Source organism: Phalacrocorax aristotelis, unplaced genomic scaffold (assembly GCF_949628215.1).
Source record: "Phalacrocorax aristotelis unplaced genomic scaffold, bGulAri2.1 scaffold_185, whole genome shotgun sequence".
NCBI lineage: Eukaryota > Metazoa > Chordata > Aves > Suliformes > Phalacrocoracidae > Phalacrocorax > Phalacrocorax aristotelis.
In genome coordinates, this window is record NW_027441199.1 from 6,214 (window position 1) to 29,758 (window position 23,545).

General features: G+C 43.7%; 1 long non-coding RNA gene and 2 other non-coding genes across 8 annotated transcripts; 2 read left to right on the forward strand and 1 right to left on the reverse strand.

Annotated features, from left to right (window-relative positions):
* Nucleotides 1-1,106: 1,106 nt before the first annotated feature.
* Nucleotides 1,107-13,896, reverse strand: LOC142051053 (uncharacterized). Of its 6 annotated transcripts, none has more exons than XR_012658274.1 (7): nt 13,521-13,896; nt 10,195-10,355; nt 8,662-8,714; nt 8,408-8,552; nt 3,399-3,431; nt 3,161-3,225; nt 1,107-1,926 (listed from the first exon to the last, which is right to left on the reverse strand). It is a non-coding gene; the product is annotated as an uncharacterized LOC142051053 (long non-coding RNA). The 6 variants fall into 6 exon arrangements; XR_012658273.1 differs by having other exon boundaries at nt 3,399-3,585; XR_012658272.1 differs by lacking the exon at nt 3,399-3,431.
* A 1,536-nt stretch (nt 13,897-15,432) lies between these two features.
* On the forward strand, nt 15,433-15,514 carry LOC142051057 (small nucleolar RNA SNORD45). The gene has a single exon (XR_012658280.1). It is a non-coding gene; the product is annotated as a small nucleolar RNA SNORD45 (small nucleolar RNA).
* A 1,905-nt stretch (nt 15,515-17,419) lies between these two features.
* On the forward strand, nt 17,420-17,504 carry LOC142051054 (small nucleolar RNA SNORD45). The gene has a single exon (XR_012658277.1). It is a non-coding gene; the product is annotated as a small nucleolar RNA SNORD45 (small nucleolar RNA).
* The last annotated feature ends 6,041 nt before the right edge of the window (nt 17,505-23,545 follow it).

Genomic DNA, 23,545 nt, shown 5'->3' on the forward strand with positions numbered 1-23,545 from the left:
TACCCTGTGGGCATGAAACACCGACCTCCAGTTGTCAGGGCTCGGGCTGGCGATCCTTGCAGCAGCAGCAGGAACCGCTCTGACCCTGGCTGTGGGGCTGTACCTGGGGCTGAGCACTTGGGCCCCAGGGCTTGTGACCTGGGCCATGGCAGGGCCTGTGGGCGATGAGGTCTCCATGTCAACCACTGACAGCCTCCCACTAGACAGCATGAAGGGTTCGCATCTCAGGCAGTACTGTGTTTGGACTGGCATTTTTCCTGCTCTCCCCGTTTCCAGAGTGCTCCTGAATTAAGGGAAAGGTGAAGGGCGCTAGGTCAGGGAGGCCGGGCAGCCGCATCCTTCCCTCAAGCAGCAGCAATGTCCCCCGGCAGGGCACAACCACCGGCCCAAAGCGTCGCTGCGGCAGTGGTGGTCAGTGAAGGCAGCACCAGCGAGAGCAGCCGGCCCTCAGAGATGCAAGGTGACACTTGGGACACCGGGGGTTGGAGTTCAGCCCCACCCACAAGCACGCCGCTGTCACAGTGGTGTTTCCACCGGGGTGGCAGAGCTGGTGGAATGCACGAGAAATTGAGTTTGAGCATGGATACCGGTGACTTGTCGCTGAATCCACTGAGTCAGACAATACGGAGGTTGACGGAGCAGGCAGGTGGTCTCCCACATCCTTACGTATATTGCCTACTGGAAAATACCACCCTGAACTATTAATACACTCACTTAACAGTTCAGTATTCAGCGCTTTTATGCCTAGCAGTGGTGTTCCTGTATTTCTTCACCTTTTAATTTATAGATGTTTTCAGTATTCTATGAAAAAAAACTTTTTTTCACTGTGTTGATACCTATTATTGCCTGTGTTCTTCATGCTTCATTGGGCACCGGTGCTTGCAGTCAGGCTAGTAGCTTTATGAGACTTGAGCTGGAAAGATCTTACACCTCATGTTCTTTTCTTTCTTTACCAGATGCTCCGACCCACTGCAGGGCATGGATGGAGATCATGTTCTAGTAAACCTACTCAAAACGTACATATAAGCAAACCTGGAGCTGGCTTTAGCTTTGGTAAGTATTGCAGTTTTTGAAAGAAATATAACAGTTAAGGACACATCACAGAGTTAGGAAAAAACCCAACTGTATTGCAGTTCAGTATGAATTTACAATGAAGGTGTTTATTCTGAACAGATTTCTAGTCTTTTTTAAAAAAAGGTATTTCAAAACCAAAATTACTTTCTTCTCTGGCTCAGGAAGGCCAGAGAAAGCCGTGTGTGTGATATTTGTGAGGTTTTCTTCTTTTTTTTAACTAAAGTCTGTCTTGAGCTTTCTTGTTGAGAACATTGCCTTAGCTTTGAATTGTCTCACATTGGCTTTTACAATGTTAAAATAACTGAATGTAGTCTTAGCTACAGAAATTCATCCTCATCAAGGCATATTATACATGTAAAAGCAAATTTAGTGGGTCAGCGGCTAGATGTTTGAAACTGAGTAGCCAGAATCCTCAAATAAGGAACATTTATCTGCTCCGTCTCCTCCTTCATTTAATTAGCACACCATGCTTCTCGTTCCTTTTGGTGATACATTTTATGTTACATGGTACTTCCTACTCCATTTTCATTATTTTATGAATAATTTTGTCAGACGTAAGTGCGTGCATTGTAGGCATTGATTAGAGATCAGTGGAGGTTTTATCTCAAGAGAAAGAGGAAGTTGAGCTTCTTCGATTTCTGGAGAGGCCCAGCAAGGTGGGTCCTGGTAGTTTGGATTATCCTGGAAGGAACTGAGACTTGTTTTCTCTTTTCTCATAGTCTGGCAACTGGAAAAATTTGTGACTTTTCTTTACCTTCGGTATCCTCTTCCACTCATAAAATGGGCTTGGGAACTTGGTCTTATAAAGTCACAGATACCAGAAAGCTGTGGTAAGTAAACATTCTTTTTAATCTGTAAAATAAAACAAAGAAAAGGCCTTAGAGGAGATTTATATTTGTAATTATGGATTCTGTATAAAATGAATAGCTGCATGCTTGAATAATCTAAATTTAATCAGTAGGCAGCTCAACACATACAAGTATTACTAGGGGTGGATGTAATCAGGCAACAAATTAGATCATGATTTAGTAATTTATGACTAGATTTTCCGCCATGATTACAACAGCCTAATGTTCCCCTGGTGCACTGTGTCAGCTGATGAGGCAGAGAAATTAGAAGGTCATATTTTGATCTAGTCTCTCACACAGGCTTTAAGAGTTTGTTCCAGAAGGACAGTTTTTCAGTTTAGGTGAGGTGCAGTAGAACAGTGCTTTGGCAGTGGGCAGTGCTTAGGTATACGACTATGGAAAAAAATGTTACATTTTAGATTTTCTTTTTTACATGTATATTACCTGAAAATGAAGTTGGGGAAATGTTCATAGCAGGCCCCATTTTATTTTTTTTTTAAGACTTATCAGAGGGTATATCTTGTATCACAAATTTAATCCACAAAGTTAAGGAACAAAGGGATAAAAAGAGCAATTGTGAGGAACATATTTATTCAGCCACAAATTCTAGGGAAACTCAAGGACTATTGCAATGTGTAATCCCTTGGTTATTAAATTAAAACTTACAAGTGACAAATTGGACACCACTGCTTTACCAGATCTGCAAGGGAGAGCTGGGAAAGCCTGATATACCATCTAACTTAAGAGCAAGTAAGAAGTACAGATATAGCGGACACACATAAACATGATGTGTAGAGAAGGGTTTTCCTAAAAGGAAGTCATGGCACAAAAAATAATTGGAGTTCTCTGAGGTAGAATCCTAGAATTGCAGAATGGTTTGGGTTGGAAGGGGCCTTTAAAGATCATCTAGTCCAACCCCCAGTAGCTAAGAAGTGTGTGAACAAGGGATGCCTGGTTAGTATAAAATGCTCAAACTTCAGAAATGAATTTGAAAAATGATCGGGTTTCATAGTGGAAAAAATCAGCAGCACAGTCTTGCTGGTGCTTGTGCTATTTGGGTTATCTATAAATAATCTGGAAAAGGAGGTCAATAGTGAGGTCATAGAGTTTACTGATAATACTAAGTTATTCGGTATAGAGAAGATGAGGCTGGTGTGAAGAGCTGTAGGAGAGGGTCATGAAACCGAGCGACTGTCCAAATGGCAGGTGAAATTCAAAATAGGAAAAAGTATGCATACAAGGAAGGAAAGACGCAATCCAAACTTCCCAGATGGAACAGTGTCTTCTAAACTAGTCACTACCTCTGGAAAAAAAAAAGAGATTTTGGGGGTTGTAATATACAGTTTTGTGAAGATGCCAGTATGAAGATCCCAGAAGCAGTCCAAAACATAAACTTAAGGCAAGAAATTAGGAAGGCAATGAAGAAAAAAGCAGAAGCCATAATTATGCTGCTGCTTGAATCTGAATTGCACTTGCCTCTTTAATTCATTATGGAGTCAGGTCCTTCCGCTTCAAAAGGGTATTGTGGAAATGGCGACGGTTCCCAAAAGGATGATAAAGATGATAAAAGATAAAGAACAGCTTCAGTATAAGAAATGCCTAAAACACCAGGGTCATGGAGCGTGTGACAAGGGCTTGATAGCTCACTGTCCCCTTCAGTACACTAGAAGGCATCAGATGAAGTCAGCAGACAGCAGGTTCAGAATAAATGAAAGGAGGTGGTTCTACACTCAGTGTGTAGTTGATTTGTGAAACTCATTGCCCCTGGATGATATTGGTGCCAAAATTGTACATAGGTTCAAAAAGAGACTGGGCAAATTCACAGAAGAAATATCTGTCAAGGATTAGCTAACAAAGATACTTTTGGCTGAGGAAGTCACCGGAGGGCTGGGGAAAGCATTTTGAGGAATTATTGCTGTGTCGTTACTTTATACACGTCCCAAAGTGTTGGCTTCTGTCAGAAGGAGGTTACTGAGTTGGTTTTCTGACTGATATGGACACTAGGTTTTTTATTCCTAAGTGTTGCAGTAGCTCAGGAGCCCTAGTGGCCCTTTCTCTGCTTCCTAAGAACTCTTAAGAAAATTCTCAGGTGTAGAGCAGTCAAAAGATGCTAGTGGTACGTTCTTGCCATTTTGTGCAACTTGCCCCACATCAAGCACGCAATCACCCTGGGACTGCGAAGGGCAATTTTTAAGTCATCTGTTACTAATCTGACAAAACTTTATTTAAAAAGCTGGCATGGGAATGTCTAATCACACACAGTGCACAATCAAGTGTATGTGGAGGAATACATTTTTGATAATTAATTTTTGTAAATCACTAATATGTTTTACTTTAAGCTCATTTTAATCAATGAAACATTTCAACTCTAGGTGGTCTTGGCCTTGGCAGTTTTGAAGCACGCCTTATTACGGAAAAGTTAGCTTATGGATGTACAGAGGTTCAAACCACCACTGAGGCAAACTCCCTAGCAGTATGCTCTGTCTTTTCTTACCTCCTTTAAAGTAGAGTCTGTGCCCTTTAAAAAGATGGCTTAATGGTCTAAATATTTTCTTTCAGCAAATGCCAGTTATCACTGCAGGAAGTGAGCAGCAGCAGAAAAAATACTTAGGAAGAATGACAGAGGAACCGATGATGTGTGCAAGTATAACTTAGGAATGCTGTAGACTGTTCCTAAATCATGTTAATCATGTTTTTGTTTTGTTTTGTTTTGTTTTTTTAAAAAAACACTAATATCTACTCACAATGTAGCCCATTTTGGTTTATAAATAAACAGTGGCATTTACTGAAAGTCAAGGAATATTGAATTAGACACATTCAATACGCAAATGGAAGATATTACCTGGGAAACCATCCTGTGTCACTTACTGAACATTTAATACCTTTTATTTCCCCTTTGAGAGAAGGTGTAGGAGTTTAAGAAAAATCCAAGGTTTATATAAGCACAAACTCAACTCAGATGGGCATTAAACTGCATTTATGAATCTTAAAATATTATCTAAGCAGTATTTCATAGATAGAAAGAAATAGATTCATGTGCAATGCATTAAAATCTGAACAACTAAGCCTCATACAGTGAAGAACACAGTAACTATAAAATGCTACCCTGTGCTCTTATTTTCAAATTTTAAAGATCCTCAGATTTCATATCAGAGTTTGCGAATGTTGTGGTTTAACCCCAGCCAGCAACTAAGCACCACACAGCCACTCGCTCACTCCCCTGCTGGGACTTAAAACACATGGGTAATTAAGATGCAAGTATTATAATTAGTTCCAGGAAATCTAATGCATACGTATATAACTGAGCAATATAAACTTTGTCTATCATGACTTGCGGTATGCACCCTAGGAGGAATTATCCCCCGTGCATCCCGTGCCGTAATAAAGAATGCCTGCTTCTTAATGCTACATTGGTGTTAAGGAGTTTTATTCCCGATTTCGGTGACAGTACCAGTAGTAATAATAATAATAATATGCAAAGCAAACGATGCATGATACAATTGCTCACCACCCACCCTCTGCTGCCCAGCCTGTCCCCGAGCAGTGATCGCCGTTTCCCCCAGCCAACTCCCCCCAGCTTGTATACTGAGCATGATGTCATATGCTGTGGAATATCCCTTTGGTCAGTTTGGATCAGCTGTCCTGGCTGTGCCCCCACCCCTCCCAGCTTGTTGTGCACCCGGCAGAGCACGGGAAGCTGAGAAGTCCTTGACTAGTGTGAGCACTACTTAGCAACAACTAAAACATCAGCGTGTTATCAACATTATTTTAATGCTAAATACAAAGCACAGCACTGTACCAGCTACTAGGAGGAAAACTAACTCCATCCCAGCTGAAACCAGGACAGTGAAGCATAAGGAAGTGACGACTTATTAAAAGTTACAGAACGGTTCTGTTTATCATTAAAAGTAAAAGACGATTTTATGTATTATTATGGATTTATAAGGAAAACTAACCCACACATGTTTGGATTCTTGCTCAGACAGTTGTTGGGGTTTTTGGATGTAGTATTTTGGGGTTTTCCACACAGTTCACTTAAAACTTGTACAGATTAGTGTGGTGCACATAATTCTGCACTAATTCATGGTTGCTTAAGAACAGAACTTTTATTCCTCAGGATTTTGCATTTTATTTTCTTTTAGGCTTACTGTATAACAGGCCTGGAGCAGGCTCTGATACGGCTGGTATAAAAACAAAGGCCAAGAAGAAAGGAGATGAATATGTTATTAATGGCCAGGAGATGTGGATCACAAATGGTGGGAAAGCAAACTGCTCTGTTGACTTTGGCCTCACGTTACATTTTCCGTTATTCTGTTCTGTACTGAGGTGTCCCCTCCCAAGTTAGATACTAGTGTTTCTTCAAAGATCTCTTACAAATCTGTACATTCACTATGTTTCACCCCACTACACTCCAATTAGCGACCAGTTTATCAGAACAAGGTATAAGAAAGCAGGCTTAGTGCTGTGCAATGCCTAAAAAGGAAAATGAGCAATGACATGACAAATTATTCAAGAATGCCTCTCAATTTTTGCTGCTATCAAACAAAACTAATTCTGCTTTCTCTTCAGGGAAGGGCAGCACACTAAGAGTTAACTTGCAAAGTACTCAAGAGGCTCCAAGGCACCTTTCTTTGTGGGGGTGGTGAGCGAGATCAGCTGCTTCTGACTCTACTGGAAACACCTCTCACTTTTAGCGAAGATAGAAAAGCTCTAGGGTTGGGGTGTTACATTTTATTTTCTTACGGGAAGACATTTTCCAAGTCCAAGAATCCAGATTTCACTGCGGCGTCTATGGAATGCGCTTTACAATATAGACCTCTTTATCATGGTCATCCCCAACACAAATTCATTTTAATTCAAGGTGAAAAACTTTCTACGTTCATGTAGAAAGCTGGTTTTTTTCATTATTTATTTCCTTGTTCAAGGCAGAACCATCAAAGAGGATCGACCAGCTATCTTCTGATATTGCTGAACACTGTAAATGCAATTTACAGCTGTTCAATTTCTAACACACACACAAAAAACTTATTTACAACTTATACTTAGGAGAACACAGATCTTTGAAATCAGGTGATAACTTAATATTTTGCATGCAATACTGTATTTCCTAAGCATTGATTTTTGTGTATGTGCTGTGAATGGGTTTCTGCTGTATGACTTGTGAAGATGATGATAATATCGAGGCTTACAATACATGGAAAAGGAGGAGAACCTTTGCATGTTGATCTGAAGTAATTTTATTAAACCTTGACTTTTGCAGTAAGAGGTGCGCTGAAACTTCCTCTCTCTCTCGCTCCCTCTCAGTTTATTCTTAGAAGGGCCAAGGAAAGAGGGTTGTTTACTTATTGACAGATTTATTCTATGGTACAAAGACACATAAAAATGTTTAACACATTAGCTGAAAAAAGTATCTGATTATTAATTGTGAGGATAAACTGACTCCCTTGTCTTTGTTTTACACTAGGTATATTTTGCTAGCTTGTACCAATCCAGATCCAAAGGCTCCTGGAAGCAAAGCCTTTACTGGGTTCGTTGTGGAAGCAAATAGCCCTGGAATCCAAATCGGAAGAAAGGTGAACAGTATATCTCTGATTTGACAAGCCAGGAATTATTATTCACTTCTAAACCAATAATGCAACAAATTGCCATTGGAGGAAAAAGACTGTTGCGCAGCTGAATGTTTTCATGTGCTCATATACAGTGATCTCTCAATTTTTACAACATACAGAAACCACTCATGACGTACTTAATTATATCAGTTGATATACAGAATTATTTGTAATGGTCTAAAATAAGATGACTTTGCACAGCTGCAAAAGAATCTTTGAGAATCATTTAATTGACAAGTGCCCATTAATGTGAAGTAGTATGCCTTGCAAGTGTAAGAAGCAAGGTGGACAACTTTAACTGTAAACATATAGTGTGCTTTAATTTCAGCTACTCCTGCTCAAGGCACAGACCTCAAAGACACTGATGCAAAGTACTATTTTTAGTAGCAGGCAAAACTAGACATTGAACATTAGGCCAGGAATCTGAAAACTTGAAAGTCTCGTTTGCTTGTAGTACAGCTGTATTTTACTACTGCTGCATATTAGGTTCTTTACTTTTTCCTCTCCCACCTCACAGGATATAGTTGAGCTAGAAAAAGACAAACACGTGATAACAGCTACAGAATTGATTTCACATACAGAGAAAGTAAACTGCCCAGCTTTGACAGATTAAGGGCATGCTGGTCTGTAAATGCAAAACTAGCATTTGTTGTATATATGGTGATTTTTAGATAAGACTGAAATGTTGGGGGGGGGGGCGGGGGAGCTTACTTTATGCTTTGAGTAAACTAAAGAATGAAAGTGTGTTGTACCTTGGAAGAATCCAATTTACTTGCACCTCTGTGAACTTCCCTTTTCAGGAAGCAAACATGGGTCAGTGCTGCTCTGATACAAGAGGCAATGGCAATGAAAGTGGAACTGGCTAGGATGGCTTACCAAAGAGCTGCGTGGCGTGTTGAGGCTGGTCGCAGGAACACCTACTATGCTTCCATTGCAAAGGCATTCATGGGTGATGTTGCAAACCAAGTAGCTACAGAGGCAGTGCAGACTTTTGGAGGAAATGGATTTAATACTGAATATCCTGTAGAAAAACTAACGAGAGATGCTAAAATCTGCCAGGAGATTAAAAGAGAATGTGATCTTTATAGTAATGCACACACTTTATATAGAATAAACTAATGGCTACTTACTTGAAATCATGATGTACGCACAGAAAAAAGTTTTAAGGATGAGAGCAATAATCCTGCAATTAAAGAAAGGGCATTAAATCAGGCAAATCCTTGCAAACAAAACTCTTTGCATTAGATCAAAAACTTAACCTACATAAGAGAAATAAATTTAGTAGTGTAGTTTTGTTTTTCTGATGTGGTAACTCTGAAATCCTTGGACTCTCCATTCTGAAGCTTTTGAACTCTTAGAAGAAAGCACTGGAGAAAACAGTGATCAAAATACCAGTGCTTGCTTTGGTATTCTGTAAGTAGAGATGGTTTATGTACAATGCTGTTCTCTTCATCACTTCTTGCTGTGCTCTAAACCTTCTGTCTGAAACTTTGGTATCATAAGCTGGGCAGATTACTTCAGCGGAGATATCACCAGCGCTGAGTATCATCGATTAATTATGTTGCGTATGTTGTATTAAAAAAAGTGTGGCATGACCTGGAGTAATTAGCTCTTTTTTTTCTTTTTTCAAAAAGAACAAAACATTCTAATATTTGCTCATGTTTAGCCCAGTCACCCGTTATCCCTAGATCTTCTTCTGCACCAAGAAAATGTTCCATCCCATAGTTATTTTTCTTAGTATATACTATGCTACAGTTCTTTATTCAGCAGGAATGATTTAGTTACATTCAGCAAAACCAGTAATCTTTATCTTTTCACCTCTTTCTGACATTAATAATGACTAGATAAAACATACCAAAATAGATAACATCAAGAAATGCAAGTGGACCATGATCTGCAATGTTAGTTATAACAGCTGTTATTCTTAAGATTCTAAGTAGTTGAAGTTTCTTTTACAGCTGACTTTAAAATTAAATGTATGCTCACTAGCCAAGAATTTCTCTCTAAGGATAGAAAACTACTGGTTTGGGGTCTAAAGGTTCTTAGTCCTATTTGCACTCCTGCAAGTGAGGAAATAAATAAGTAATTGAACTTTGTTATGATTGGGCTTTTTTTCCTGTCAGGTTCCATGCTTTTCTAGAGAAAGAGGCTGGAAGGGTTAGAAGTTTATCTGAAAGTTGAGACCGATTTTACAGGATGCCGGTTATTCACATTTTCCATTACACTGATCCATCAAGAATGCTTTTTCTTTTTTTTTTAAATTGTTCAGATTAATCAGATTTAGTATTACATTTTTGGTGGTTTTTTTTTTCTGTTCCCCTTCATCCCCAAATGAATACAGGAAAGTCTTTACAATTATTTCACCCATGTCTCTCGATTACATTTCCTATATTACTGCCCAATTCCAGATGGTATAGGCTCTTGGCCATTTGTTTCATGTATAGAAACCTTGTTTTCCACCTGTTCTTTTCTTCCACATACTTGATATTTCTCAGTAAGACACAATTCTGCTACTGTGTTTACTGGCAATGTTCTTACATGTCCATGCTTTGCTCTGGATTTCTGTCTGGGTACAAATCTAGGCTACTGTGATAGAACTCTTAGTTTCTCAAATTCAGACGACTTTCCTTTTTTAATTGTCAACAATGCTTGAAACTACTCACGTTGGCTTATAAACCAAAGCCTTTCTTATGGTTACTTAAGAAGACTGGGTCTTGAGGTCTCTACACTTTTGAGTTTCATGGCTGTCTTCATCTGCAAGTAATTTAGGTATGGGCTGAGCAGCAGCAGTCAGAGAACTCACTTTGAGAATGAACCATTTCCTCTGAAACAAAAAAATAATTAATGCAACCACAGGTTACAATGTCTTCATTTTTTAAAAGTTTTGTAAGGTTCTTGGTAAGATGATCCCATTTCATTACTACAGAGAAAGTGAACTTGCATGCCTTTGACCCATTTGCCAAAGCAAGTTTTGACAGAACTGGGAGGTGAAACAAACTCCTGAACTATGTTGCCCTTGAATCACATTGCACTGTGCCTGTGGAGTATATGGCCTTTTTTCTGTGTTAGGCCTACATACGTGTTTTGTTGTGTATCTCTGGCTTTGCTGCCAGCAAGCCAAACAGAAGAGAGAGAAGATGCAGAGTGTTTCTAGAGGAGAATGCAAGAATACATGGTTAAAAAAATAGAAATACTGTGCTGAAAAGAGTACTGGTTAAGAAGGAGCAGTGGGAATAAATGGATGAAAATGAACATTTGTTATGGCCTTGAAAGGCTAGTCAAAGAAAATACAACACCTTCAGCACAGGCCCCTCCACCCGCTCTTTCAAAACCTACTTTGTAAAACCTAAATTATGTATTTCCTTCCCAGGTAAGACATTTTCCCCATCCTTCTTCACCCCCTACCTCCATTAACTTCATGAGAACTTTACTAGACTTTTGATGAGAGCATCTGAGAGAACAAGACCATCTCTCAAAATCTTTATGTGGTGGTGTGGTTTAGCCGGCAGCTCAGCCCCACCGGCGGGATGGGGGACAGAATCAGAAGGGTAAAAGTGAAAAAAGCTTGTGGACTAAGATAAGAACAGTTTGATAAATAAATTCATTAATAATTAAAATAAAACAATAACAAAAACACAATGAAAAGGAGAATAACAAGAGAGGCAAAACCCAGGGCAGGGGGAATGAACGCCCAAAACAAAGAGCACATGAACCAGCCACTTACCAACCCAACACCACCAGTATCCAAGCTGCAACTGTCCCCCTGCATGCCAACTGCCCCGGTTAATATACTGGTCATGGCATCACATGGTATGGAATGAACATCCCATTGGCAAGTTGGGGTCAGCTGTCTTGGCTGTGGTCCCGCCCCTCCTGGCCTCTTGCCCGCGTGGCAGAGCATGGGAAGCTAGAAAGGCCCCTGACTGCTACAGGCACTACAGTGAAGAGAATTAACTCTATCGCAGCCAAAACCAGCACATGTGGTTTATTGCATATAGCCCGCTGTAGTTACTCAAGTCACACTGGAATTTTTTCAGTTTTCTCTCTTTCTGCACGTCCTAATCCACAGTGGATTAGTGCTATGAAGGTTTACAAGAGTAGAAAGATCTGTTAAAATATTTTAAGAAATGATCAGCCCACAGCAGCTGAACAGCTGTTGTGGTTTAGCCCCAGTCAGCTACGAAGCACCACGCAGCCGCCCGCTCACTCCCCCCTGGTGGGACGGGGGAGAGAATCGGAAGAGTAAAAGTGAGGCAACTCATGGTTTGAGATAAAGACAGTTTAACAGGTAAAGCAAAAGCTGCGCGCGGAAGCAAAGCAAAACAAGGAATTCATTCACTACGTCCCATGGGCAGGCCGGTGCTCAGCCGTCTCCAGGAAAGCATGGCTCCATCACGCGTAACGGTTACTTGGGAAGACAAACGCCATTATTCCAAGCGTCCCCCCGTTCCTTCTTTTTCCCCCAGCTTTATATACTGAGCATGACGTCATAGGGTATGGAATATCCCACTGGTCAGTTTGGGTCAGCTGTCCTGGCTGCGTCCCCTCCCAGCTTCCTGTGCACCCAGCAGAGCACAGGGAGCTGAAAAAGTCCTTGACCAGTGTAAGTGCTACTTAGCAACAACTAAAACATCTCCACATTATCACCACGAAGAAATTTAACTCTATCCCAGCTGAAACCAGGACAACAGCCCTTCCAGCTCAGCAGTACTAAGGCCTGCACTGCTGTTGTCTGCACAGGTGTCGGTTTTAGGGATTTAGATACTATGCAGCAGTAACAGAATACCAGCTTCAGAGCACATGGCATCTTTCACTGCTACGCTTCTTAAGTAAATGTTCCATTAGGATGATTCAAGTGAAAGTGCGTAGCTTTTCCTTAAGAATGACTTACAGCATCACATTTATTTCAAATCCAGTATATTTAAACCTGTTATTCCTTTCCATCAGTATCACTTAAATACATTTCCTGAGAAAGGGGAATTTTTGTGATTTTTTTTTTTTTTTTTTTGAACTTGGATAGGCCCTTCTTTCAGCACTGGCAGAATGCACCTTCCCCAGACTTCTTGGGTAAATCATGCAGTGCTGGTGAGGCTGCATCTAGAGCACTGTGCCCATGGCTGGGATCCCCAGCACAAGAGAGGCATGGACATACTGGAGAGAGTCAGAAGATGGGCCGCAAACATGATGGAGGGTCTGGAGCATGAGGCTGAGAGAGCTGGGATTCTTCAGCCTGTTGAAGGCTCAGGTGGATCTTACCAATGTGCATCAACACCTGATAGGATGGAAGGAAGTTGAGGCAGCCAGGCACTCCTCAGTAGTGCCCACCAACAGACAGGGCAAGAGGCAATGGGCACAAATTAAGACACATGAGATCCCACCTGAACACAAGAAAACACACCTTTTTTTTTTTAATACTGTGAGCATGGCTCAAGCACTGGCACAGGCTTCCCAGATGGGTTGTGGAGTCTCCATCCTTGGAGACGGTCAGTATCCAGCTGGACACAGGCCTGGGACAGGGTCTCTGTGTCGCCCTGCTTGAGCGGGGGGGGTGGACTGGGTGACCTCCAGAGGTCTCTTCCCACCTGAACCCTTCTGTGAATTCATTTGCAGCTACTCACTGAAATGCCCTTGCTTCACTATGGGCCCTGCCACCCACCCTCTGAATGTAGTGCTGGACGGTACACATTCTGTCATCAGGTGTGATGTTTGCATTGTTTAATGAAGTGTTTAATGGCTGTAAACCTGTGTCTTATTTACCTGCGGGAAGATCAATTCTGTGACATGCTGGACAAGTATTTGCTGTATTTAAAAAAAACACCAAAGCTCCCCGACATCCCCCTCCATAAAACCCCAATGGCCCCCCATAACCTCCCAAACCCCTTCCCCACACCCCCTCAAATACCCCACCCCACCCCACCCCCCCGGAAAACAGGCCCAGAAAGAGAGAGCTTGTTATCAATTGCTCGATGCCAGCCAGCATTATACATACTTTTTTCATTCAGCGTCTCAAAATGATGCTCCCGCCTGGCACGGATGACGTCTGCCAGAGTCCAACATTGGTAACTAACAGCACAATCAAAGTAATCAGTTTTAATTAGGAAGGAAAGGGATTTATTTCCTAAGGGGAGCACCGGTGCCCTCCCCTCCTCTGGGCTGAGCTCTAAGACCAGCTCCTCCACAGACCCGCGGCGACCGGTGTGGAGCCCCCGCTTCCGGGCGGGGTCCTTCCCCGCCGCAGGGCGCCTGACTACCCTCCGGGTCCTGCCCGGCCGTGGTACCGCCTGAGTGCGCCAGCGCGGGACAGGCGAACGCCATCGGCAGCTATAGCGGGGCCCTGCCAGGAGCTCCTTCTTGGCCCGCCCCGCAGCGCGAGGCTTTTTCCGGCGCGGGCGGCGTTGGCGGTGGGTGCTGCGTGCGGCGTGGCGGGAAAGGGCTCGGCCCGGGACCGCTGACGCCTGCGGCACCGAGGCAGCGCTGGGGCTTCGGCCCTGGCCGCTCCGGGTCCCGCGGTGCGGCCTGGCCTGGCCTGGCAGTGCGGCTGAGGCCGCGGGGAGGCGTCTGGTACTCTTCGCTGGATAAAAAAAAAATGAATGGATGGCCGGTCTTGGAGAGTTGTGGTGAGTAGAGTTAAACCCGGTTGGGGGTGTTCCCCAGGGCTTAGTTTTGGGGCCAGTCTTGTTTAATATCTTTCATCAATGATCTGGATGAGGGGATTGAGTGCGCCCTCAGGAATTTTGCAGATGACACCAAATTGTGCGGCAGTGTCAGTCTGCCTGAGGGTAGGAAGGCTCTGCAGAGGGATCTGGACAGGCTGGGTCGACGGGCCGACGTCTATTGTATGAGGTTTGACAAGGCCAAGTGCCGGGTCCTGCACTTCAGTCGTAACAACCCCGTGGCTGGAAAGCTGTGCAGTGGGGAAGGACCTGGGGGTGCTGGCTGACAGCTGGCTGAACATGAGCCCGCAGTGTCCCCAGGTGACCAAGAAGGCCAACAGCATCCTGGCTTGCGTCAAGAACAGCGTGGCCAGCAGGAGTAGGGAAGCGATCGCGCCCCTGTACTCGGCACTGGTGAGGCAGCGCCTCAAATACTGTGTTCCAGTTTGGGCCCCTCAGTGCAAGAAGGACATTGAGGTGCTGGAGCGTGTCCAGGGAAGGGCAATGAAGCTGGTGAAGGGTCTAGAGAACAAGGCTGGTGAGGAGAGGTTGGGGGAGCTGGGGTTGTTTAGCCTGGAGAGGAGGAGGCTGAGAGGAGACCTTTTTGGTCTCTACAACTACCCGAAAGGAGGCTGTAGTGAGATGGGCGCTGGTCTCTTCTCCCAAGTCACTAGCGATAGGACGAGAGGAAATGGCTTCATGTTGCATCAAGGGAGGTTTAGACTGGGTAGTGGGGAAAAATTTCTTTACTGAAAGAGCGGTCAGGCATTGGAACAGGCTGCCCCTGCCCAGGGAGGTGGTGGAGTCACCATCCCTGGAGGCGTTCAAAAAACCATGTAGACGTGGCACTTTGGGACATGGTTTAGTGGTGGGCTTGGCAGTGCTACGTTAACGGTTGGACTCTATGATCGTAAAGGTCTTACCCAACCTTAATGGTCTATGATCCTGTGACACTGGATGCTATCTTGGTGCTTTTTAAAGGTCACGCCACAAAAGGAAGCAATAAGAAAACCCAGTGCCCCTAGCATGTTACTTTTGGAGAAACGCATGGCCTATATGGCTTTGTATGGGACAAAGGAAGGTGACTAGGTACGTATTGACTTACTTCAGTACAGCTGTGCTTTTAAGAGTAACAATCCTTACTCCCACGTTGAGAGTTAGGGGTTGGGTGCGTGCTCCCTAGCTGCTCTTCTCTTGCCCTGACCTCCCTTGTGACATACAAAGGGAGGTGCTTTGTTAGTTCCCCATGATCTGGGATGGGTGTTGGCATGTATTATCTGAGCATAAATCTAAGATGGTCAGTTTAGCTCTAGAATGACTCTGAGACCTGGGAAGCAAGGGGCTGTATCTGTATTTCCACATGGCTCCCCTGATAGGATGATGTACTGAGTCTCGGCAGAGCACTGCCCTGTTCTTGCTTGGGTTGATAAACACTGCAACTAGCAGTACCGGTTTTAGAGGTACAGGTTACCAGATGTAGCCCCCAGTAATGGGATGCCAGTTCCAGGCGTTTGGAAAATGTCAATAACTGCCTATGTCTGGACGTGGAATAAAGTTGGCAGTTACGTTTAGTGTCCACAAAATAACTGGAGGCACTGTTGCTTATGATTGTTGTTGCTGTGCTGAAAACACATGGGTTGAAGTACTGCATCAAGAAAATAATGCTTATGGGTAGCGTACGTAAACAACAGGGGAGAGAGAGAGATGCATATGAGAATTCCCTTCCTAGTGCAGCTTCTGGTTGTGGCAGCTTTGGCACTTGACAGTAAGTTTCATTAAATGTTAGACTTGTTATTTTTGAGACTCATGGGGATTTGAGTGTTAGTTTGGATGCTGAGGTGATAACTGATGATCTAAAGTGAATTGGTGCCTTACTACTTGCATGTAGTGGTGTAGGTGTGTACAGGTACATGTGCCTGTGTGTGTGTGTACAGGCATGTGTAATGTAGGTCATACTTATGAGTGGCTCATACATCCTAAGTTTTAATGGGTTGGAAAATGTGTGATGTACTGCAAACTTTGTAAGTGTTAACTAAGGGTTTTTCATTGCTCTAGTCCTTATTCAGAGGAGCATAGCATCAAAATAAAATAGTGCCCTGCTTAGGGGTGTAGTCTGTCAAGAGTATTTGAGGGTAAGCAGTGCTTCCTGGGGGCAGACAGCAGTGGATCTTGTGGGATGGCTGCACGAATGAAGGTGGATGAAGTTCTGGCATTCATCAAACCATGCCAGCATGAATGTGGTGGAATAAGTGCCAGGACAGGTTCGAATCCTCATCTTCTGTTGACCCTCCGCATGTCCAGGTAAATGTACCAGGGTAGTTGCCAAAACCCCCCCACTTTTAGTTAATGATTGTGATGATTGCAGGCTTAGGAACCAGGTGCTGTTACATACCAATGGCAAAAACTATTTCAGTATGATATTGAGGGCAAAAAAGAAGTAACAGGCAAAACTTCAGGGTTCATCTTCTAAAAAAGTTACCAGATTTGGGAACGTTGTGCTTTTAACGTTCCTTAACTGGTGGTGATTGCTGCAAAATTTGTGAAGAATGCAGACGTCTTCTCAAAATATTTCTCAGCTACAGGCTTTACTGGAATTTTGTAGATAATCACTTTTGGATTTTTATGAATACTTCTTGGTGTACGTTGAGGTGAAAGATGGGTATGGTCAGAGGACAAGTAAAGGTTTGGATTTTATAGGTACTTGTACACACAGAAATAATATTACTGTGTATTAAAATACATTTTAAAATTATGTAATGAGTATATGAACCATACGTTTAGGAAATACATACAGTTTTTATATATGTGTACTGTGTTTATACTTTAGTGCTACACAAAAGAAACGTTGTAGTCAGATCTTATGATGTTCCTCACATCTGCTTTTTTTTTTTCTGTATAACTTACAAATTATGCCAGTCTGAGTATTTTATTTATTTGGTGTGGACTTTTTTTCTGAGAAAAGGATCTAGTCTCAGTCTTATCTGTTCACCAAAGCTATCTCCACTGTAGATTAAATTTCTTAGCATCTGTTCCACCTGTTGTTTTTCTTCTCATGCAAACCGTGGTGAAAAATGGTACCCAAAAGGCTCTAGTGCTTCCAAACAGTTACTTGGTTGCTTGTGTAATGTACCTTTAGTCCCAGCTCAAGTAATGACGCTACCACTAATACCTCTTTCACGATGAAAGTGTGTTGATTCCAAACCCTTGGGCAGGACAGAGGGAGGTTGCCTTCTTGGGCCAATGATGAGTGCTGGCATGTATTATCTGATCTAAAGTCGATGTCTGTCACCACTTCAGCTCTAGAATTACTCTGAGACACAGGAAACTCCAGTTTCCTTACACTGCACCTTGGAACTTTTCAAAACACAAATCAAATTCCTGTCACAAATTGTGCCCCCTCCTCCTTATGCTGGATTAGAATTTGAGTTTTCTTCCATTTACGCGTTAGGGAGGTACAGTTCTTAGCTTAATACTGGATGTTAATAGGAGGTGCTTTCATGTTAACTGATTGCAGCTCTGGATACCCAAAGTTGAACAGTGTAGCAAATGCTGATAGATTTGGTGGTAAACATAACCTGCCTGTCTTAACTAGCACGCGTGTTCTTAATTCACAAATACTGTTTAGCCCCCAACTAAACATCCAGAATGTTTGAAGGGTCATGTCGTATATTCGTTTGATAACAATTAAGTCACATGTTCAGATTTGCTTTTTAAGGAGAAAAAAAAAAGTATGGTGATGTATTTTTCTGTTGGGGTTGTAGGTTTCATTTTGCATTTTTGTAATTTTGTAATTATTGTAATTTTGTAATTTTAGCTGGCAGTTGTAAGATTCCAGTTAACTCTACGGGTGGAAAGTTAAAGTTGCTAGCATTTTTCAGGGTTGGCCCAAGAATATTCCTTTGTTTCAGCTGTCTCTTCTGTAAGGATTTATTATCAATAACATCAATTACTGTTTTTACAGATGACATGAGTTAGGAGTAAAAACATAAAGTCAGCTGGGGCTCAAGAGCAGCACTGTTGTGTTAATATGGCGCTGTGTCACAGGGGTTTACTGGCTAAAGTCAGTGCTACCTTAGGAATCTTTGTATTCCCTACTCAGACCTTTATTTTTCCTCACTGTGCAGTTTGTCTAATCATACTGTTCATGTTTTTTTCTCTGAAGTTACTGCAATTATATTTTATTCATTATGTTTAAAAATGGAACATAGCATAAATAAAAATCTTATCCTTTGAAACTGGTCACTGCTGGCAGGCTTTGACTGTAAGTGTTATTACTGACCAGCTGCTTAAGCTATGCCTGTGCATATCCAAACAGTAGCAGTGCACAGACTGCAAATTTGTCAGTCCAGGGTGTTGTCATCCCATCCCAAAATTCAGCTAGAAACAAATCTCTGCTGTTGTACGTAATGCTAACATAAAAATAAATAAGTGTGCTTATGCTGTTGAAAAGCATGTAAGAGTTCAGCTAGAGTTGTTCTTATAATGATTTGGGAACTTCTTAATGTTTTTAGATAGCAAGAGATGAACTGCAGGGAACCGAGTTTTACTTAAATAAAACGTTACACGTTCAGACTTGCTTGTGTGTGTGTGTGGAGCCCAACCAAAACCAATGATGATGTATTTTCTGTTGGGGTGGTATGTTCCTTGCCTTGCAGCTGGCGTTTCCTGGCGGGATTAGATTTGGTGTGCGTATTCACGTATTCCTTAAAATGCTGTAAATGGCAACTACTTTGCCTGCACAGCAGTTCAAAATTTTTCTGGAAATATTACATGTACCTTACAGTATTCTTGGACAGGCACATCCCTGTTGGTGTGGTGTTGGGTTTTTTTTATTTGTTTTTGTCTTTTGGGGTGTGTTTTTTGTCAGGGGAAGGTGATTATGAGCAGGCTTCAGTTGATACTGTAGTTTCCTGGAATTTGTACTTTCCTAACGACCGCCTGAAATGTGGCCAGAAGCACCATGAAAGTTATTTCCCAGGGAAAATAGCTGGATTTGCAAATGCTTGTGTATTACATGACACACTGTAAATAAACTTGGTGGTAGATGTACATGGGATTGCCGGGAATGTTAGCGATCACGGTTAACTTGTTCCTGCCAGAGGATTCACTTGGGCTGTGGCTTGTTATCCTTAAGGCTTAGGGTAAGAGGATTATACAGGATCAAACCATAGGCTGTACACAGAATTGTCCTAAAGCCTGTATCCAGACTGCAGAAAGCAGCTTGAGTACTCTGGGTTTTTGTTTTGTTGTTGTCTTTTCTTTTTTTTTATGTTTGGGTTTTTTGTTTGGTTCATTGGTTTTTTGCTTGTGTTTTTTTTTTTTTAAAGAAAACAGTAGTGCTCTGCCTGATCTTCTAGGTGTGTTTTCCAAACTTTTTACTGTTGTAATATAAACATTACTGTCCTATAATTATATTGTGTAACTAGAACTTTTATACAAAAGCTGGAGGTGGAGAATCATAGAATCATAGGTCAGAAGGGACCTTAAAAGCCACCTAGTCCAACCCCGCTGCAGTGAGCAGGGACATCTTCAACCAGATCAGGCTGTTCAGAGCCCAGTCCAGCATGACCTTGAATGTTTCCAGGGATGGGGCATCCACCATCTCTCTGGGCAACCAATGCCAGTGTTTCACCACCCTCATTGTAAAAAAAAAAATTTAAAAAAAAAATAAATTCTTCCTTGTACCTAGTCTAAATCTACCCTCTTTTAGTTTTAAACCTAATGGGTTAAAACCTTGTCCTATTGCAACAGGCCCTAGGAAAAAGTTTGTCCCCATCTTTCCTATAAGCCCCCTTCAAGTATTGAAAGGCTGCAGTAAGTTCTCCCGGAGCCTTCTCTTCTCCATGCTCAACAACCCCAACTGTCTCAGCCTTTCCTCACAGGAGAGGCGTTCCATCTCTCTGATCATTTTTGTGTCGCTCCTCTGGACCCTGCTCCAACAGGTCCATGTCTTTCCCATGCTGAGGACTCCAGAGCTGGATGCAGTGCTGCAGGTGGGGTGACGCCAGGGCAGAGTAGAGGCAGAGAATCATCTCCCTCAACCGCTGGCCATGCTTCTTTGCAGCCCAGGATATGGTAGGCTTTCTGGGCTGCGAGTGCACACTGCTGGCTCATGTCCAATTTTTCATCCACCAGTATCCCCCAGTCCTTCTCTGCAGGGCTCCTCTCAATCCCTTCATCCACCAGCCTGTACTGATACAGGGGTTGCCCTGACCCAGGTTCACATGGGCCCACTTTTCAAGCTTGTCCGGGTCCATCTGGATGGCATCCTGTCTCTCAGGCATGTCAACTGTATCACTCCTCTTGGTGTTGTCTGCAAACCTCCTGAGGCTGCACTTGATCCCACTGTTCTCCGAAAAGCAGATTCGTCGCCCAGTGTGCAATGAGTCAATAATCACACTCTCAGGAGAGACGTTGCGAATTTATTTCAGGGTTGCGCAAGCCTGGGTGCTCGGTGGTTTTCCACAAATCGCACACACTGAAGCTGGCTACCTCTTTGTATTTATACAGTAAGTCCATACATATTCTGCCTATCCAAATACATATTCTAATCTACACAGGTTGCGTAGTGGCATTAAGTCACTCCTCTCTGCTCTGCTTCAGATCCTTCTGCGTGTGCCTTCCTCTCTTTGGGGGTCTCGGTGGGCTTTACGGATGAAGTACCCTAACCCATTTTACCCATATATGATTGCATGTTATGCAAGGACAATTTAAGGCTATGTTCTCTTGCCAACTTTCCATGATTTTCTTCTAAAAGGAACACTTGTCCTTGATTAAATGGACAATTGCTGATGGCCAAGATATCCCCGGCCCTAAGCTTAGCTTAAATATTTAAGGAGCCTAGATTCATGCTAATTAAACATATACAATACCTGCTTTTTCCAAGGAGGGGTTGTTCTCTTACAGTCACCACTGCCTATGTTGTTGGTGAAGATACTAAACAGTACTGGTCCCAATATGGGCCCCTGAGGGACACCATTCATCACAGATCTCCATCTGGACATTGAGCCATTGACTGCTACCCTCTGAATGCGACCATCCAACCAATTCCTCATCCACTGAGCAGTCCATCCAATCCATATCTCTCCAGTTTAGAGAGAAGGATGTTGTGGGGGTGTCCTGATCCAACATTGGGAAGAGGTTTGATATGAACACAAGAGCAAGGTTAAGATGCAAATGAGGTCAAATGCCATATGCCCTAAAACACTTTTATTTAAAAAATAATGATAACATTGATAGGACGGAACAGAACAAAAGGCAGAAATCAAGCAAGCATTTGGGGTAGAGTTGCAAGCATAGTCACCACCATGGGTCTGACAGCATCCGCTGATCTGTAGCCTGTAACCTCAGTGGTGGGGGTCCTCCCACCGTTCAGTGGCGCAGTCCACCACTCCATAGGGCATTCACGGATGTTGTTTCTGCATGTACTGCATTCCCACACGAGCTCCCAGTCCCAGCGTGCTGGTCTCATGGAGTGCATGCGGTTGTCATGCGATCCTGCGCATGCTCCCAGAATGTGGGGGGGTATGTGCCTGTGCCTCGGCACATTCCCCAAAGGGACGTGCCTGTTCACTGACCTCTGTTCACTTCCACGACAACAGCCTTGCGGTCGTATTTAGCAGCCAGAGGGGTTTCCTGCTCAAACAAGCAGTCCTTTGAGACAAATGTTCCACGGTCCAGTCTCCCACAGGGGGACCGTGTCAGAGGCCTTACAGAAGTACAGATGGATGACATCTGTAGCTCTTCCCTTGTCCACTGATGTAGTCACTCCATCACAGAAGGCCGTCAGGTTGGTCAGGCAAGACTTGCCCTTGGTGAAGCCGTGCTGTGTTGAATCACCTCCCTGTCACCTTCCTGACCCCATCCCAACGCAACTGGGCAGTGTTCCCATAACCTTCCCAGGATACCTGTCCCTGCTTCCACTGCCTGTGCATTTCCTTCTTGCCCTTTAGTTTGACCAGCATGTCTCAGCTCATCCATGCCAGTCTCTTGCCTTCCTTTCCTGATTTCTTGCACCTGGGGACTGAGAGCTCTTGTGCTCTATGGAAAGCATCCTTAAAGATCTGCCAGCTCTGTTCTGCTCCCTTGTCCCTGACGGCAGTGTCCCAGGGAGCTCTATTGACTAACTCTTTGAACAGCTGGAATTTTGCTTTCCTACAATTCAGGGTCCTGACTTTACTGTTCACCTGATCCATATCCCTTAGGACTGTGAACTCCACCAGAGTGTGATCACTACAGCCCAGGCTGCTTCCAGTCTTGACATCACCAATTAGCTCACTTGCATTGATGACCAACAAGTCCAGTATTGCATTCCCTCTGGTAGGGCTGTCTATTACCACCTGGCTTATAAAGTTTATCCTCAATGTACTCTAGGAGTCTCCTGGATTGCCTACAGCTTGCCATGCTGCTTTTCCAGCAGACGTCGGGGTGGTTGACGTCAGGGTCCCAGCAGGATGTTTCAGCATCGTGCAAGATGTTTGGAGCGGGAACCAACGGGAAGTATCTAGGGGGTTCAGGGAGGAAGAAGTAGGGGGAAAAAGAGGGCTAAAAAGGGTCTGTCACACAAAAATAGCTTGCTGGTTAATCATGCCATGCCCTGGGCGTGACCAGCACAGTCTGTCTTGCCTGCCCTTCCTAACGAGGACAGCACCTGGAGCCAGCCCGTAGGTCATGGGGTCCATGGGGCGGTGACTGGGGAGACTGGAGCAAGGGAAACCACATAGGAGAAGGTCCAGAGGCTCCCCTGGGCTGTCGGATCTGGCCTGATGCTCCCCTGGTACCCACCAGCACCACCTCAGTACTGGATAGGCCAGAGGCAAGTGCATGATCTTGGGTATTATGAGGTCACTTCTACAGGATATGGGGGTTGCTGTGCCACGGTGAAACCACGGGTGTGTGCCCCACCCCAGGCCTGACCTTGTGGACCCCAGGTCCTCTGGGCTACAGCACCGCAGCCCCTGGTGGTGTTGTGACATCATTTGTCCTGCTACCCAACTGCTGATAACCTCACAGTTCCCAACACCCCTGAGGCTATGACAGTATTGCCTCTGCTGCCCTCATCACTACGACATCACAGCCCCCAGTACCCTGCCTCATGAGGACTGGGGAGTTAACAGTTATGCAGCTGCAATTCCAAGCACTGCCACCTCTGACATCACTGCCCCAGGCCCTGCATCGCTATGACATCACACTTCACACACTTCACACCACCACTGCCACCTGCTTGCTTTATTGTGCTGGTTATGACTGCTGTGGATGCTGGGGGAGGGGGGAGCCTGGATGCCTGGGTCGTCAGAGGGTGGAGCTCTGGGGGGGTTGGAGCTTTCTGGGGAAGGGCTAGCCCCTGGGCAATGGTGAAGAG